The sequence below is a fragment of the Nuphar pumila genome, chromosome 5, assembly GCF_984573655.1.
Source record: "Nuphar pumila chromosome 5, dmNupPumi1.hap1.1, whole genome shotgun sequence".
In the NCBI taxonomy this organism is placed as follows: domain Eukaryota; kingdom Viridiplantae; phylum Streptophyta; class Magnoliopsida; order Nymphaeales; family Nymphaeaceae; genus Nuphar; species Nuphar pumila.
The window spans coordinates 14,921,068-14,938,037 of record NC_143253.1 but is presented as its reverse complement, the minus strand read 5'-3'; positions in this window follow the sequence as shown (position 1 = coordinate 14,938,037).

The following is a 16,970-nucleotide window of genomic DNA, read 5'->3' as shown; positions in this document are numbered from 1 at the left end:
GGTAAGTCGGGAGTAAACATGCAAGAGATGCTTGAGATATTCAAGCACGTTCAGATAAACCTCCCCTTACTAGATGCCATCCAGCAAGTCCCTGCATATGCAAAGTTTCTCAAAGAGCTTTGTACGCAGAAAAGGAAGTTGAGGTCCCATGCGCAGAAGAAAATATATTTGACTGAGCAGATAAGCGCAGTATTACAACACCAAACCCCACCTAAACTTAAGGACCCAGGGACACCTATCATCTCATGTGTCATAGGAAACATCACTGTTGAGCGTGCTTTGCTTGACCTTGGAGCAAGTGTTAACATTTTGCCGGGTTTCTTCTATGACAAATTTGGATTGAAAGAGATGAAACCTACACCTATGACGCTTCAACTTGCGAATAGATCGATTAAGGTCCCGAGAGGGATACTTGAAGATGTTTTAGTCAAGGTGGAGGATTGTTATTTCCCTGTCGACATCGTGATATTAGATATGGAGGGAGTTGATAGCATCAGACAGACTCCTATTATTCTTGGTCGCCCTTTCCTAGCTACTGCCAATGCGTGCATTAATTGCCGCACTGGTGAGATGGATGTTTCATTTGGAAATAGGAAAATGAGGCTGAACATTTTTTGTGCATCGATGGAGTCTGACACTGAGGAAGCTTCTTTTGAGGTTGATATCATTCAGGATCTTATAGAAGCTGAGCATGCTTGGTTGTTGAGTGATCCACCTCAAGAGAAGGTTGATGAATCATTCAAAGAGGATCGCCTTGATATGATAGATAGTGAGGCAGATAATGTCAGTTGGACTTGGCATTCCGAACCACTTCCAGAGTTAGCTGAGAAGCCAGCAAAACCATCAATAGAGAGTCCCCCAGAGTTGGAGTTGAAGCCTTTACCAGCTTCACTCAAGTATGTTTTTCTAGGAAAAGAGCAGACTCTCCCAGCTATTATTTCTGCAGACCTGACAGATTCACAGGAGCATCAGTTGTTACAGGTCTTGCATGAGCACAAGGAAGCTATTGGATGGTCTGTTGCGGATTTAAAGGGGATTGACCCCTCCTTTTGTATGCATCAGATCATTATGGATGAGGGAGCTAAACCCTCAAGAGAAGCGCAAATGAGACTAAATCCTCACATGAAAGAAGTGGTGAAGAAGGAAGTAGTTAAATTGTTAGATGCTGGGATTATTTATCCCATCTCTGACAGCCAGTGGGTGAGTCCTACCCAGGTTGTTCCCAAAAAGTCTGGGCTCACTGTGGAGAAGAATGAGAAAGGAGAGAGCATTCCCATGAGGACTACTACGGGATGGCGAGTATGTATTGACTATAGGAAGTTGAACAGTGCAACTAGGAAGGATCATTTCCCGTTACCGTTCATCGACCAGATTTTAAAAAGACTTGCAGACCAGCAATATTATTGCTTTTTAGATGGATATTCCGGATATAACCAGGTGGTCGTTCATCCCGAGGATCAGGATAAAACGACATTTACCTGTCCCTATGGTACATTTGCGTATAGGAGGATGCCGTTTGGGCTTTGTAATGCCCCGGCTACATTTCAGAGATGTATGATGGCGATTTTCTCTGACATGATGGATGATGTTCTTGAGATTTTCATGGATGATTTCTCGGTTTATGGCTCTTCTTTTGACGATTGTCTCCAAAAGTTATCTCATGTACTTCAGCGCTGTAGGGAGACAAATCTAGTGCTGAGTTGGGAAAAGAATCATTTCATGGTACAGCAGGGGATTGTTCTTGGACATATTGTGTCCGAGAAAGGTATTGAGGTCGATAAGGCCAAAGTGGAGACCATTGTCAGATTAGCTCCACCGACCTCTGTGAGGCAAGTGCGTTCATTTTTAGGGCATGCAGGTTTCTATAGACGGTTCATTAAGGATTTTAGTCAGATTTCTAGACCGTTGTGTAACCTGTTGTCGAAAGTCCAGTCGTTTGTGTTTGATGATGCCTGTCTGAAGGCATTCTTAGCCCTAAAGGAAGCACTGACCACTGCTCCTATTCTCAGATCGCCTGAGTGGTCAGTGCCCTTTGAGATTATGTGTGACGCTTCAGATTACGCGGTTGGAGCAATTTTACTTCAGAAGGTTGAGAAACGATCTCATGTTATTCATTATGCTAGTAGGACTCTTTATGACACACAAATGCATTATACTACCACTGAGAAGGAGTTACTAGCCGTTGTATTTGCACTTGAGAAGTTTCGATCATATTTGTTAGGCTCCAAAGTTATCATTTACTCAGATTATGCTGCATTGAGATATTTGATGAGTAAAAGAGATGCTAAACCGCGTCTCATTCGTTGGATTCTTCTGTTACAAGAATTTGATCTCGAGATTCGAGATAAGAGTGGATGTAAGAATCTTGTAGCAGATCATCTGTCCAGACTGACTATAGATTCATCTATTGATCAAGGACAGATTGTTGATTCTTTTTCGGATGAGCAGTTATTTCATGTCAAGCGTTTACCTTGGTTCACGGATATCATAAATTTCCTGGTTACTAGAGAGTATCCTGCGCACTGGAACCGGAATGAGAGAGATAGATTTTTTGCGCAAGTGAAGCATTATTTTTGGGAGGAACCAGAATTATTTAGATCATGCCCGGACCAAATGATTCAAATATGTGCGCCCGAAGAAGAGTATCATTCCATTTTATCTTTTTGTCATTCTTTAGCATGTGGGGGTCATTTTTCTAGTCGGAAGATCGCTGCAAAGGTCCTTCAGTCTGGATTTTGGTGGCCCACACTTCATAGAGATGCTCACGAATTCTGTAGGAAGTGTTTAGAATATTTTTGTCTATGTTCTTGCACATGTTTACACATCTCTCATGAAAAGTAGATTTTTAAAGAAAGAGTTTGAACTTATATGAATGTTATTTCAAATCTGATGTTTTTAGAGGATTTTTAAGCCCCACGAAAATTTTTTCTGACATAGATCTAAAAATTGTGGTTGTTTATGTGGATTTCAAAGAAATGATGATAGATACATGTTAGAATTTATTTTGAATTGCAAATATGAATATGCACAGTTCTATTTTTTGAAAAACTAAACAAATGAACAAAAGTGTAAAAAAGAGCTCAAAAGAGAAAAAAATAGCATGCGTTAGGTTGTTTGGATAATTCCACAATCATTAGTAGATGAAACTTAGATGTAAGTTGAAACTTTTAATTCCATTTTCGAAAAGGAGAGTGGAAAACTTCGTGATCCTAAGTAACTGAGAACAGATACAAGTTGAAATGTTTGACTCTCATGTTATAAAGGTGAATGAAGGAAGTCACTTTTATGTCTTAGTTAATATCTTTTTGTATGCATTGAAAAAGTATAGAAGATATTGACATTGCACAAGGCATAAAAGCAGACCACACGCAAGCTATAAGAGAAGAATGAATACGCAAAAAGAAAAAGCGTGAAAAAATGAAAAAATTGAGAAAAGAGCTGAAAAAGAAAGAAAAGTTCAGTGCTTAGAAGTGCGATTGAGAAAGCCTATGCAGAAAACATATGTGTGAGGATAAGTAAATAATAATATGTTTTTATTGGATTTTCTAAGAATAAAACATAAATAATTGTGATATTTAGAAAAGTGAAAGAAATTCTTTTCTGTGGTGGTATATAAAAGACTCTAATTATATTTTGATTTTGAAATAACAGGAAATATTTGTGAAAATAAAGTCTTTGATTACCTACTCATTGTGAGGATGTGTAATATTATGCATACATGACAGAGATGTTTGTGGGTAGCATCACTGCAAACCCTCACGAGACCTTACTCGTCCACTGGGGTAACACAGGGGTTGAAAGGGCTTGTTGCATGAGCTAAATGCAACCGTGATTCCTACGAAAGTGAGTTAGGTGATAGTTTGATTTCATGCATTTTTCTAGTTTGCTCGAGGACTAGCAAAACATAAGCATGGGGGTATTTGATCATGCATATAAATCAGGGTTAATTAACATTTAAATATGCATGATTTTATAAAATAATGTTTCAAAAACCCAATTTTATGTTAGTTTTCGAGTAAATGTGCTAAAATGATTTAAAAATAGAAAATGCATGAAAAATAGTTTTATTTTACATTTTTATGTCTATTTTAGTTTTTGTAGTTTGGTTTTAGTTTTTATTAAAAAGAAAAAAATAAAAAAATGGAGAAAAATAGTTTTATATTCATTTTAAGTGTTTGTTTTTTTTAGAAAAGAAAAAATATATATATATATATATAGTTAGATTAGTTTTTGAGTTTCTTTACAAATAAATAGTTTTGTTTTTGAAAATTTTCATAATAAACCGATTTATACGGTTTTATTTACTTTTAAAAAAATAAAAAAAAAATATAAAAACAAACCATTACATGGTTTGTGATTTTTGGAAAATTGAAAAAATTGAAAAAAAATAATAAAAACACAAACCGGCTTGAACCGGTTTGGATTTCTAAAAGAAAACTAAAAAAAATAATAACCAAACCAGTTGGAACCGGTTTGAATTTTTTTTAAACTGAAAATTTTCTGTTACAAACCGGTTCTAGCCGTTTTGAGCTCTTTAAAAACCCAAAAAACAGAAGAAATCGGGGCTTTTCATTTTGTGCGCCAAAATTTCCTCTTTTCCCTCTGATTTTCTTTCCTTGTTCCCTTTTTCCCAGTTGCCGGATTTTTTTTCATCTACTGCTACCTCTTCTTCTTCTTCCATCATCCTATCTTCTTCATCCGGTGGCAGGGAGCTTCCTCAATCGGTGGCAGCGCACGAGGTGGAGTCCACCTCTTCCCTCTTTTCACGGTAAGTTTACTTCTTCCAATTCTTCTTCATCTTCTTCGCTCCTCTCTTCTCATTTCTTCTTTCATTCAATTTTTTTTTTTCATCTCTCAGTAGAATAATTCAGTCACTTACTCAAAATCAAAATGAAAAAAAATGTTAGATTAAATTTCGTTTAATCCTGTGTTTTAGAATTTAGTTTTTTTTCTTTTTCTCTTCTGCAAAATGTTTTGTTCTGCTGTATTTTGAGCATCTTGATAATTGATTTGTTTTTCCAGAAATTGATTAAGTAATTTCCAGCAACAGAGCTGAGTACTTGAGAGATAATTGATCATTTGATCAATTATCGTCTGCACTTGAAGGAGTAGCATTTGTGTTTGGCGGTGAAAATGACATAATCCGATCAACTAAATTTCTGATTCCATTCGATCGGATATATGGATCCCTTTTATTGTTTTGTTTTTAACTGATCATCATTTTTTTACATCAGAGAAAGAGATCACTAGAGATCTGGATGGATTTCTGTATGATGTCCCGATGTTTACTGCGTTTCCAATGGTGGATTGCTGTTTAAAGATTTTTCCGGCGAGCAATTGTAAAATCCGATTGAGTGTTTACCGATTCATTAATTGAATATCTGATTTTTCAATTACCGAGTGAATGTCTGAAATTTGTGGATCAGATATTAAAAGATGAATGTTGTTCAGACATTTTGGTTGATTTCTTATCACTGGATTAAAAGTAACAAGCTACTGATCGTTGGATCAGTTTGACTGATTAATGTGATTTCACAATTTTGAAGATCTATCTGATTTTTAATAATCAGGATTATTAGTTTACTGAGTTTGGTTGTTTTTATATTGTTGTTTTAGCTCATCTACTAGTAGTTGCTGTTTAGAATTTCAACCAGTATTGTTTGGAATGATTGATCAGATGTATGGATCCGAGAGTTACTGATTTCTACATCAGTCTTATAATGGTTTAATACTTTCCAGCAAAATGCTACGTATACAATTCTTAATTCAAATCAACAAATTACTGAGTCTATTACAGATCAAATAATGTGTGTTAATTGATATGATTAGATTATTGAGTTGTTAATTGTTAGTTAAGTGAATAGATTAGATTAGTTGTTGGCAGATTTGAGTAATACAAGTAATTTGTACTTTTAATTACTTAGTTGAATAAAGTTGCTTAATGAAATAAATAGTGAGCTGTTAGTGTATCAATTCGTTTAGGATTAGTAGAATAAGCCTATTTGAATTAGTTAAGTAACTAGGAATTGTTAGAGTGATTGATTAGTAAAGTAAACTAGCTTACTCAATATTAGATCATAAAACTTACTTAGTTGTACTGGACTAATTAGTTCTTTTTAATAATACTTTTAGTCTTAGAATTACTTAGTTAATTGTCATTAGGTTTATCTAGTTATTGTCATTTCGTTTATTTTACTTTTCATTGTTTTAGTATTCTTCGTTTAGCACTGTTTCTACTTTTCTCTCTTGTACTGCTCGTGTTCATTTGATTTGTGCAGGATAACACAGGAGTGGAGCAGAAGTGATTACACGACACACGAAGTGCAAGAATAGAAGAATTTTACTTTTCAGTTTAAGAATTAGGAATTTAATTGGGTTTGTAAATATTGCACTTTACGCCCTCTGCGAAGGGTATTCATTTGTTGTAATAGTTAGTTGTTTTTACTTTTCTTGAACATTTTTTTTACATTTCAATAATTCGGCAATAAAGGTTAGTTTAGATTTGTGTACTTGAATACAAGTATTCCCGTTCCCTGAGTTCGACCCGGTCTCATCCACTAGTGAGAACCGGTTTTTATTATTTGATGTCTGTTTTTCACATGTTTTTCATATAAAAATCTTTTCAAAATTACAACGATTTAAAAGAAGACATCAGTGGGGCTCGGGTCCGAACCCGAGACCCGCAACCCGGCCCCAAGTCAAAATGTATCCATAAGTTGGATCCAAATGGATCCAACTGTGGATCCTCGGATAATTTTTTTTTTTAAACTTAAAATTTTATTTATTTATTGTTTTTATTATTATTAAATCGAGGTTTAAAACAATTAATCCTAATTACCCCCTTTATGGGTCCTAGATCCGTAATGTGGATCTAGGCCCAAATTGCATAATTTGGAATATTTTATAATCAAAATTTTTGGGTACTAACGATTGTCTGATCGTCCTGAGTACCTCCTTAAAAGAATTTCGTCCGCGAAATTATAACGTACTAAATGTGAGTAGTACCAAAATTAAATATCACACGAGTACTAACGATTGTCAACTAAGAAGATACCTTAGACCAGATCAGTCTGATCGTCCTGAGTAGAAGTCATAATGGCATAAACTCTCCCATTAGTCTTTCGCTGACTCTGTTGCGGTTGAGGTATCTGTTGTTGTTGTTGTGGTTGTTGTCCTACCGGAGCCGCTGGCTTGTTCGGACAAAAAGGAGCAATGTGCCCTAAATGTTGACAGTGATAGTAATTTCCCTTGAACAACGAGCAAAAACCTAGTGGATGGTTCTTGTCGCACCTACGACATGTTGCCGGGGCCTTTTCTTGATGTTGCCCATTATAGGTCCGCGACTTCTTGCCACCCTGAGTCTTTCCGCCTGTAGGTGGATCCTTCCTCTTTCCGCCCGAAGCATCACCTCCATTTGTGCCTCCCTTTTGTGATATGTTCCTAGACCTCTCCCAGTCCTTGGTCAGAACAGTGGCTGACTCAATAGCATCGGCCAAGGTAGGAGGCCGACCTGTCAGGACACGAGTTTGCAACCCGTCCTTTAATCCGTGCACGAATTTTGACGCCCTAGCCTTCTCATTATTGAAGAGGTTCGGACAGTACCTCTCGAGGTTTCGAAACTTGGTAGTGTAATCTACCAGACTCCTGGTTCCCTGTGTCAGATCAAGGAACTCCCGTTGCATCTGTTCCTCGGCGTACGCGGGGAAATACGTGTCCAGAAACTCTTCCCTGAACGTCTCTCAGGGGATCTCGTCCCAATCAGCGAACTTCACCCTTCGCAGGGTATCCCACCACTTCTTGGCATTGCCCTTCAGACGGTGCGTGCCAAAAGATGTCTTCCTGTCCTCAGGAACAGACAGGACGTCGAACACCCGTTCCAACTCCTCAACCCAGTTCTCTGCTGCCTCTGGGTTTGTCTCTCCTGAAAAAGTTGGTGGATCCAACTTCAGGAACTTTTCGAAGGAAACACCACTCGCGTTTGAAACAACATTGACAGGAGGGTCATGAGTTGCTGCTTGTGCGGCTGCCTGGGCAGCCTGTGCCGCTTGCGTCGTTTATGCAGCCTGTGCCGCCTGGAGGTTTTGGGCCGCTTGCAGCGCCTGCGCTGTTTGTGTTGCTTGAGCCGTCATGGTCTCGGTAAGGGTATGAATGGCCTCCATCATAAAGTCTCTCTGTTCCTACCAGTTCGCTGGAGCAGTAGCAGAGGACGAAACACCTCTACGGGTATAATGCGACATCTACAACGCACATCCTTTCTACAAATTAGACTTTTACTTATCCTACCCCCTTAGGGTTGATTACGAACAATAATCATTCACATAATCATACCAAGACTTATTAAATTCATACAAATAGAATATTAAACTATAATTGCAATCAATCATACAAAATTCACATACTTTAAGTAAAAGTATTAAATGGCCATATCAGTGAAGAAGACTGCTTTGGAGGATGAGTCACACTTGTCGATGCTTCAGGACAGAGCTCACATACCAAAGTAAAAAAAAAATTAATACTCAAAAGATGATCAAAATTGCAAGTCTTTGTGATGGCTCTGATACCAAACCTGTAACGACCTCAATCCAGACCCTTTAAAAATGCGGAATATTTTTTTTTCTAAGAGTTGCAGAAAACTTCCCAGAGACCTGGGGTCCCTACAGTTCCAATTTCAGTTGGATAACCACACACCACAAACGAAGTTGCAATTATCATCCATATCAACCAACTAAAACTCTTTTATTAATGAGTAAGAAAATTTCAAAGACAAGGTTTTCTTCAACTGAAAGTAAAGTAACAATTGCAGAAATTAAAAGAACTAAACGAAGCAAAAATAGAGTCACTCTGTCCTCTGCTGAAGCCGTCAAGCTCAAGTATGACTCTTATCCATCCCCAGATGCATGTCCAACTTCACTGTTTACCATTTTCTGTGAAAAACCAACAAAGTAGGGTGTCAGAACCGAAATTCTGAGCACAACTTCTTCTAAAGAAATCAGATGAGATAAAGAACATGGATAAGATTTCATGCCGTGATTTGAGTGAGTGCAGATATAAAATTTTCAACATTCAAATATTTATAACTACCAATAATTGCATATACTCACCAGTCAAGAACAGTAAAGCAGTGTCATATATCAAGAACTAAATAATCAAACCTTGCAGCATGATTTCATAAAGTAAATCATATGTTACTACCCAATCATGTTATGGTATCAAGAATGGTTCATCATGCATGATCTAATGCATAACAGAAAAATGCATGATTATGTGCAATGCATGATTTCCTTTTTTGTTAGCTTTTATTTAAGTTCCATCTTTCCATATGCATGCCCTATTAAATGCACACATCTTTAAGTTCCTCTTTTTAATTATCGTGGCCCGCGGATACACCAAACAGGTACAAACCCCGAGGTCAAGTAGGTTCCCAGGGTAGCGTAACACACAATTTGTATTTTATTACTGGGTTCCAACTTAGCCCTCGACCGATATCAGGAAACAGCACCATCCATCGGAACATTAGACCTCCACATCTAATGTCGGGGACACAAGGGACACCCTACACCCACAAGTGTCACTTCCTTGGTACCATAAACTCACAGTTGTGACTAACACACCACTCCCGGGTAAAGTGGCTGACTCTCCCTAAAACCGTGGCCAGGAGAAGAACCTCAATATCGGGTTCAGGGGCAACAACGCACACAGAGTTTTTGTATCCTCACAGTCTCCCCAAGACCGGATATCCAAGATTCTCATACTCCATACGAGATATCCCAAAATGTATATTACACTGTTCTTATTCATTATATTTTTAATTAAGTCAATTTCTTTAAGTATGCAACGCATATGCAAAAGTAAAGTGAAAACCCCGCATCCTCCCTTGCAGGGACCCATTCAGGACTCCAACCCGTATAAACCACTAGAACAGTGTAGTAATGTGTCAAACCATCTTATGTGGTTTTAGTGATGCAGTTAAATACATATGTGAAAGAAAACCAAACCCACGGCTCTCCAGGCCGATGATGGTCCATTTAGGCCCTCGAGGCATCACCTCACAAAACAAAAGTAGTGTTTTATTTATAACACTAAACCAAATTGCCAAAAGCCTGTGCACTCATGAAATCATAAACCCAAATATATGCATGTCATAATAGATTCATATGCATTTTCAATATGTGTGTGTTACCTACATCACATATGGGTATTAACCCAATCCATGGTTTCTCTAAGTGTGTGAGTGTACATGTACCATTACACACAACAATCAAGCGTGCATATTCAAGAAGAATTACTAATGATTAAATCATGCTCACACTCATGCGTACCATAATCATAACAGTCAAGTGAAAGCATAAACCTCCACGACAAGTGTTTTCATACAATCCAATACACAAGTTTAATCCGAGCCTTAATGTCAATTACCATTAACTTTAAAATCAGTCAATTTGGATGATATTTAAAAGCTTTGAGACTACTCATTCATATCGATTATTCTGTCTAAGTTGACAGAGGTATTGGATGCTAATATTAGGCTCAGAATTTTTTTTTCAAAAACAGTAACTATAAGACCACTCCTTCAGGCTTCCTTACATATAGATAAACCCTTATCAGGAAAACAAACACACCTAAAGGATAATGGATCAAAATCTCTGAAATGTATGCAAGGACGCTGTTCCGCATGGGTGAAGTATAAAGCAATCTTATTATAATCAGGGTTGCCGTTCCACCCTAATCAAGCTTCACTCAACTTGAAACTTCATTCCAGCAAAGGTCCAGACTATAATTATCAGTTTTGTATGCTCTCACCTTGAGATTCAAGCTTAATATAACAGATGATAATTTAATTTTATATAAAGGTAAACCCTGAATGAAACTGATGTGGATAAGGAATCACAAAAAGTACTTTGTAACCAAGCAACCTTCAAAAGTCTGAAATCATTAATTGACTAAAAGAATATCCAACTCGAGATTACAGCTATGTACAGTTTTACTCATGATGATTGCTAAAGTAGTTCATGCCTAAAAGAACCAATAAAGTGCACAGTGCCACATGGATACACCCTAATTAATAGGACAACCGATGCACTCAATTTTCATATAGTTGGCTCCAAGCAATACTCTAATACAACAAAATCCAGGATAATCAAACAAATCACCACATTAATACATCCTAAGTATTAAAATTTCCGAATTTACACTAATTCAGGAATCAATTAGGGAAAAATTTGGGGGTCACGGTTATCAGGGTAAATGCCTTTAACAAAAACTGAAAACCCCCAAATCCACTGATTTGGGGTTTCGGATGACCCGCACCCCTCATCAGGAAAGATCCCCAACTATCACCATTGCGCCCATGAGCTGCAAATGAAATTAAGAGTTATTTTGATACAACTCATAACTGGTTGAGTCCAACCCTCAATATCCTAACACAACTCAGAAAAAAAAATCATAGAGTTCAGCAGACCCATGATAAAATGACACTTCACAGCCCTGAAGTTATGGTGAACCGAGCTACTGATATGAAACTTCATCATACATAAACAAAATTTATCCCAACTGTTGCAACTTAGTATAAAGCCCATGATCAAGACTACTGTAGTCAAATGAATACTGTAAAAAGATACTACACAAAATAACTTAAAGTTCATGGTTTTAATTCTATCAACATCCATGTACAGGAGAATCAAATTTGCTTTAAGAGAATCGTGTTTACCCCAAAATCGATAGATCAAACCCTAGATTAGGCTAATCAGGTGTTTTCATACTAATTTCCTAAATTAATACACGCCAAACCAAAATCGGTGTAGAGCACGCATGTAAAATCAAGGATTTACACTGACAAGTTAAACCCTTATTGCTGTCCGAGTTAGGGCTTCCCCTATGACCCCTCACACGAAAAGATCCGCAACCCCCAAATTCACCGATTTGGGGTTTTAGGTTTAGGGTTGCTGTAACCCCAAATCCTTCCCTCAAACCCCCACATGGAATCGAACCTATGTTCGATCCCTCACCGAAACCCATGAAGCACCGTACCTCGAGAAGACTTTTTCGACGATCGGAGGCTGGAGACGTGCAGGCACGGACAGCTGGTGTCGCTCCCCGCTGCTGCCGTGAAGAAGGGAGCTTGCTGGAAGACTTTGGTGGTTGTGGGTTGCCGCAGTTTTTTTTTTTGGCGACCCCTTCTTCCTCCGGTGCGCGCACGCAGACAGGGAGAGAGAGAGAAACTAGGGAAAAGAGATGGGGGAAGGGAAGGACTGAGTGGAGAGGGCTCCCTCTCCACCTCCTTTTATCGACCCAGATTCCCCCTCCTCTGCCGAGATGGGCGCGGGGTCGTTACGCTCTGCCCCCCCCCCCTTTCTGTTTTCTGCAAGAGTTTTATCGGGAAACCCTTATCGGGTTGCCCTTTTCATTTAACAGGGCAGAAAATATGGGGTGGGGCTCGGGTCCAAACCCGAGACCCGCAATCCGGCCCCAAGCCAAAATGGATCCACAAGTTGGATCCAACTGTGGATCCTCGGATAATTTTTTTTTTAACTTAAAATTTTATTTATTTATTATTTTTATTATTATTAAATCGAGGTTTAAAACAATTAATCCTAATTACCCCCTTTATGGGTCCTATATCCGTAATGTGGATCTAGGCCCAAATTGCATAATTTGGAATATTTTATAATAAAAAATTTGGGTTTTACACTGCGACAGTCAGAGTGTCATTCATCTCACCAAGAATCTAAGTTTTTACTCAAAGTCAAAGCATATAGATATCATGTACCATTGGATCCGAGATGTGTTTGAGAAAAATTTACTTCATCTTGCAAAGATCTCCACAAATGACAATGGTGTAGATATGCTGACAAAGGCCTTATCGATGGAGAAACAAAATACATGTTGGCAGCTGGTCGGCATGGACTCCAGTTGATTAGTTGAATTGGAGTATCCCCTTGGGCTGGAGGGGGAGATTATTGGCTCCAGGCCTATCCCTCATTAATGGTGTGGGGAAGTTGAATAGCCACCCATTTTCCATTAATGCAGGAAGTTGAAGGGTCAAAACCCCTTCGATTTCTGGAATGAGTCTAGAAGGCTCACATCTAGAAGGATCACATCTATAAGGCTCTATGCTATCTATGAAAAGGGGTGCATAGGCTGTGTGCTGAGGTGAGAAGAGAAGAGTGTTGTGAGCAAAGTGACTGCGTGCAACATGCAGAGAGAGAGAGAGAGAGAGAGAGAGTAGAGAGAAGAAGAGGAAGGAAGAATGTTCGTCACCACGCATTGATCCTCAAAGAGAGGTGTTGGTTGTGGTGTGGGTTTTGACTCGGATTGTGCACCCAAGAGGTAATCTTGTGTTCATCTCTTTCTGTGATTCTTTTGTTGTTATTCTCTTTAGCTTTGGGCAAGCAATTGGACGTTGTACTCTCTACATTATACTCTCTACTCTTATTATAGTGGATTATTCTATCCATGCCCCATGGATGTAGGTCATGTTGACCGAACCACGTAAACCCTTGTGTTATGATTTGATTGTGCCTTTATTAGATCCTATATTGCTTCCGTGTGAATTTTTATTACCTCAATTACTCGAGTCAATGCTTAAGAAGTCTGTTTTTTACTTCTTAAAGGATGCTTGCAAACAAAATGGTTGGGTCAAGATCACAGGTTAGGCTTTGAAAAGTGTAAGTTTGTGCTTCATCCATACTGTCTTGAAGCTTCTCAATGTTGTAGGGGATTTGAATACTCTATTTAAAATATTTCATAGACCACCATATTATTCTTTCAAAGTGAATGGTCCTTGGTCTCAAACAAAAGATGTATAAATTCATCTTTGTTCAATAGGAAATGTATGCTATTATTTCTTTGTTCTCATGAATCTTGGTGCAACTCAATCAATTACCATTTTTTTCGCTCTTGCTAAGGCTATGCGTAATGGTAACGATCGCTGAAAACATCATCAATTATTTGATTTAAGTTAACTTCATATTATTCATTAGTTTTTCTGGAGAAATCTTTGGGGAATATAAAGTTACAGAAGCAGAAAAATAATGAAAATGATGAAGTATTGTGTATGATAAATAAATAGCAAACTAGCAAAACTAACCTTTGCTAAATAAATAACGTTTTCTTGATGAGTTTTGCTTGTAAGACTGAAAGATTAAAGTGTGCAGAGAGAGAACGATCAAAGAACATAGATATGAACAATGCCTGCTTCAGGAGGTTACTTCCATATTCTTGTCTTGTGGAATGAGATGCTTCCTTAATAAAAGGAGCAGAGGCTGGATCGCTATGCCTCCTTCAAGTAGTCGTTGCCCCGCAGATTCGGGATGCTCCTGAGCCTATGACTAAGCGATTGACTTTTCGATCATGTGTAGTCTCAACCAGGCCTTTCGCCAAATAGTTGGATCTTCTTGAACCAAACAGACAACAGTCAAATACAAACAACAATATTTGGTCAATAGGCTAGTGTTTTTTGATCAAGAGGAAACCTCAGTTCAGATGGTGGGTCCGGGAGAGATCCCCAACTGGCTAAAACCTTTCAGTTGGCCTCCTTACCCATCAGGAATCTGCTGCTTTGCTCTTAAAGCAGTGGATGCACACCCCAAATATTGAACTGGGAGGGTGGTGTATGTTCTCCCCCGATGATTCACTAAATCCCACGTCTGTGTTCGGGGGTCTGAATGAGCACCACGTATACAAGCACATGGGGCTCATATTCCCGTATATGTTGACATCACTTAGCATTGGAGTCTGGTGTGGTTGCAAAGACTTAAGTACCCTTTCTTGCTATTCTTCTCATAAAACGATGATTTGAGAAAATGACAAAAATGCCCTTCATTAAAAAAAAAAACAAATGTTTAAAAAAAGGACAAACATGTCCTCCATCCAGAAAGTCGAGGATGACGTTGACTCTTCAAAGTCTACACAACAAAACGAACCTTAATCGTTTTGTCGATGATGATCCGGCGAAACGATGGTGAGCCGACGATCCGATGGTGGGTCAGCGATCTGATGGTCATCCGGCGAAACGAACCTGAGCCATCAAAAATGTCTGTTTGAACTTTTCATCATCATCTTTTTCTTCTTCCTTCTCCGTAAAACACTGTAAAACCCTCTCTATCTTTCTAGAGAAGAAATCAAGAGAGACAAAGAGTTCCCCCTGGAGAAGGCCATGAACATCAACTCTCTCACTCTCTCTCCCTTCTCTTTTTACTCCTGTGCACATCCAGCAGACGATCCTACATTGCTCCATCAAACATCGACTGACCTGCACACTAACTGTAGCATTGTTCAACTTGATGAGTTGTGGAGCCTGATTCATAGTTTTTGCCCTTACAGGAGGGGGTTTGGGGGCTCCTCCCAGCGTGGGTAGCACCATTCAACTTGATGAGTTGTGGAGCCTGATTTAGAGTTTTTGCCCTTACAGAAGGGGGGTCCGGGGGCTCCTCCCCGACACGGGTCTCATTGTGCAGTCAGCGGACGGGGGTCCAGGGGGGGCGCCCGTTCCTGTTGAGGTAAAGTTCCTGTTGAGGTAAAGTTAGTCAACTAAGGTAGTTGTTCAAACTGGAAGGTACCATTACTAAAAGCATGATATGTCCTGCTGCAGATTACTCCATCTTGCATTTTTGTTTCTTTATGTTTTCATTCTTTGAATTTGTGGAGGAATGTTCGATGTAAGAAGAGATGATGAGGTAATTTAAATAAAGAAAACAAATGGAGACCACTCCTTTATGGAGTGCTTTTGGACTTTGATGATGTGAAATAGTCCCATATTGAAGAATCTCAAAAAGGTTGTGGGCTTTATAACCTACATGGAGATTCTAACATGTTCCAAAGAACAAGGGGATGAGATGACTACCACACACACGCGCACACACGCCGTGTCGTGCCGGGTCTGGGTAATTGGCCCTTTAGAGCCATATCCATTTTAAGTTCAATATTCTTTTTGTCCTGCATTATTATTTTTATTTAGATTAAATAATGAGATAAGAGAAATGGATAACAGATCATTTCGTTATCGGGTCACGTTACTTCATAATTTGTAACGGGTTTCTTCTATATTTTGTAACCGTTTGGAGGTTATAAAACGTGGTTAGAGGGCTGGGGTTACACAGACGAAGACGCCTGTGACTCTTATTTTGGTTTTCTCTCTTCCTGCTATCTCTCTCTCTCTCAATTTTTCCTGTGGGTGTTCCCCTGAAAGGGAAGTTCTGCATCATCCGTTCGCTGAGGTTGTCTTCGAAAGACGATCTACCATTAAAGTGCACCGATTCAGATCGTCGAGGCTACTGTATCCTGGGGAAGGATGCCAGCCTTTTTTGTACCGTATGTGGGGGCAAATCTTCTCTAAGGGGAGTATTTTTATACGTCTTAGCCTTTTGCAGAATAATAACATGCTTTCTTTGTTGTTTTTATTCTGTTCAATGCATATGTTTGATCTTTTGATCTTGTCTGGATTTTGGTTTAAAATCGTATATGACATGCTTGAACCCTGTTACAATTTGAATCAAATATTTTATTTCTATATCATGTTATATGAAAATTCGATTTACAACATGATACTGTTTTTTATTCTAACACAAGTGAGGGAGAAGGAGGGTTGAGTGCGGGAAGGGCGAAATGCAACAAAGTTGGGGAGGGGAATGCCTCAACATCTTTTGAGTGGGTTGATGACACATTGAAGAGAGCAGTGGTGGAGAAGCTCAACCACCACTCCCCTCCTCCTCTCTTTCATTTTTTTAATATTTTTTATTTTATTTTTCTCATGCTTGACAAACAAGTGAACTTTTTTTATTTAAAAAAATGATCGTATCAAAACTTCTAATAGACAAATAATTTTTTTCTATGAGAAATTTTCTTGCTTCCAAACGTGCTCAGTAAACTCATGGGCAAAAAGTTTTTCTTTCTTAATTTAGTGGTATAAAAATCAGAGACACTGCTGTCTAATGTCATCAAAATCGATTTGAATTAGCCAATTTAGATAAAGT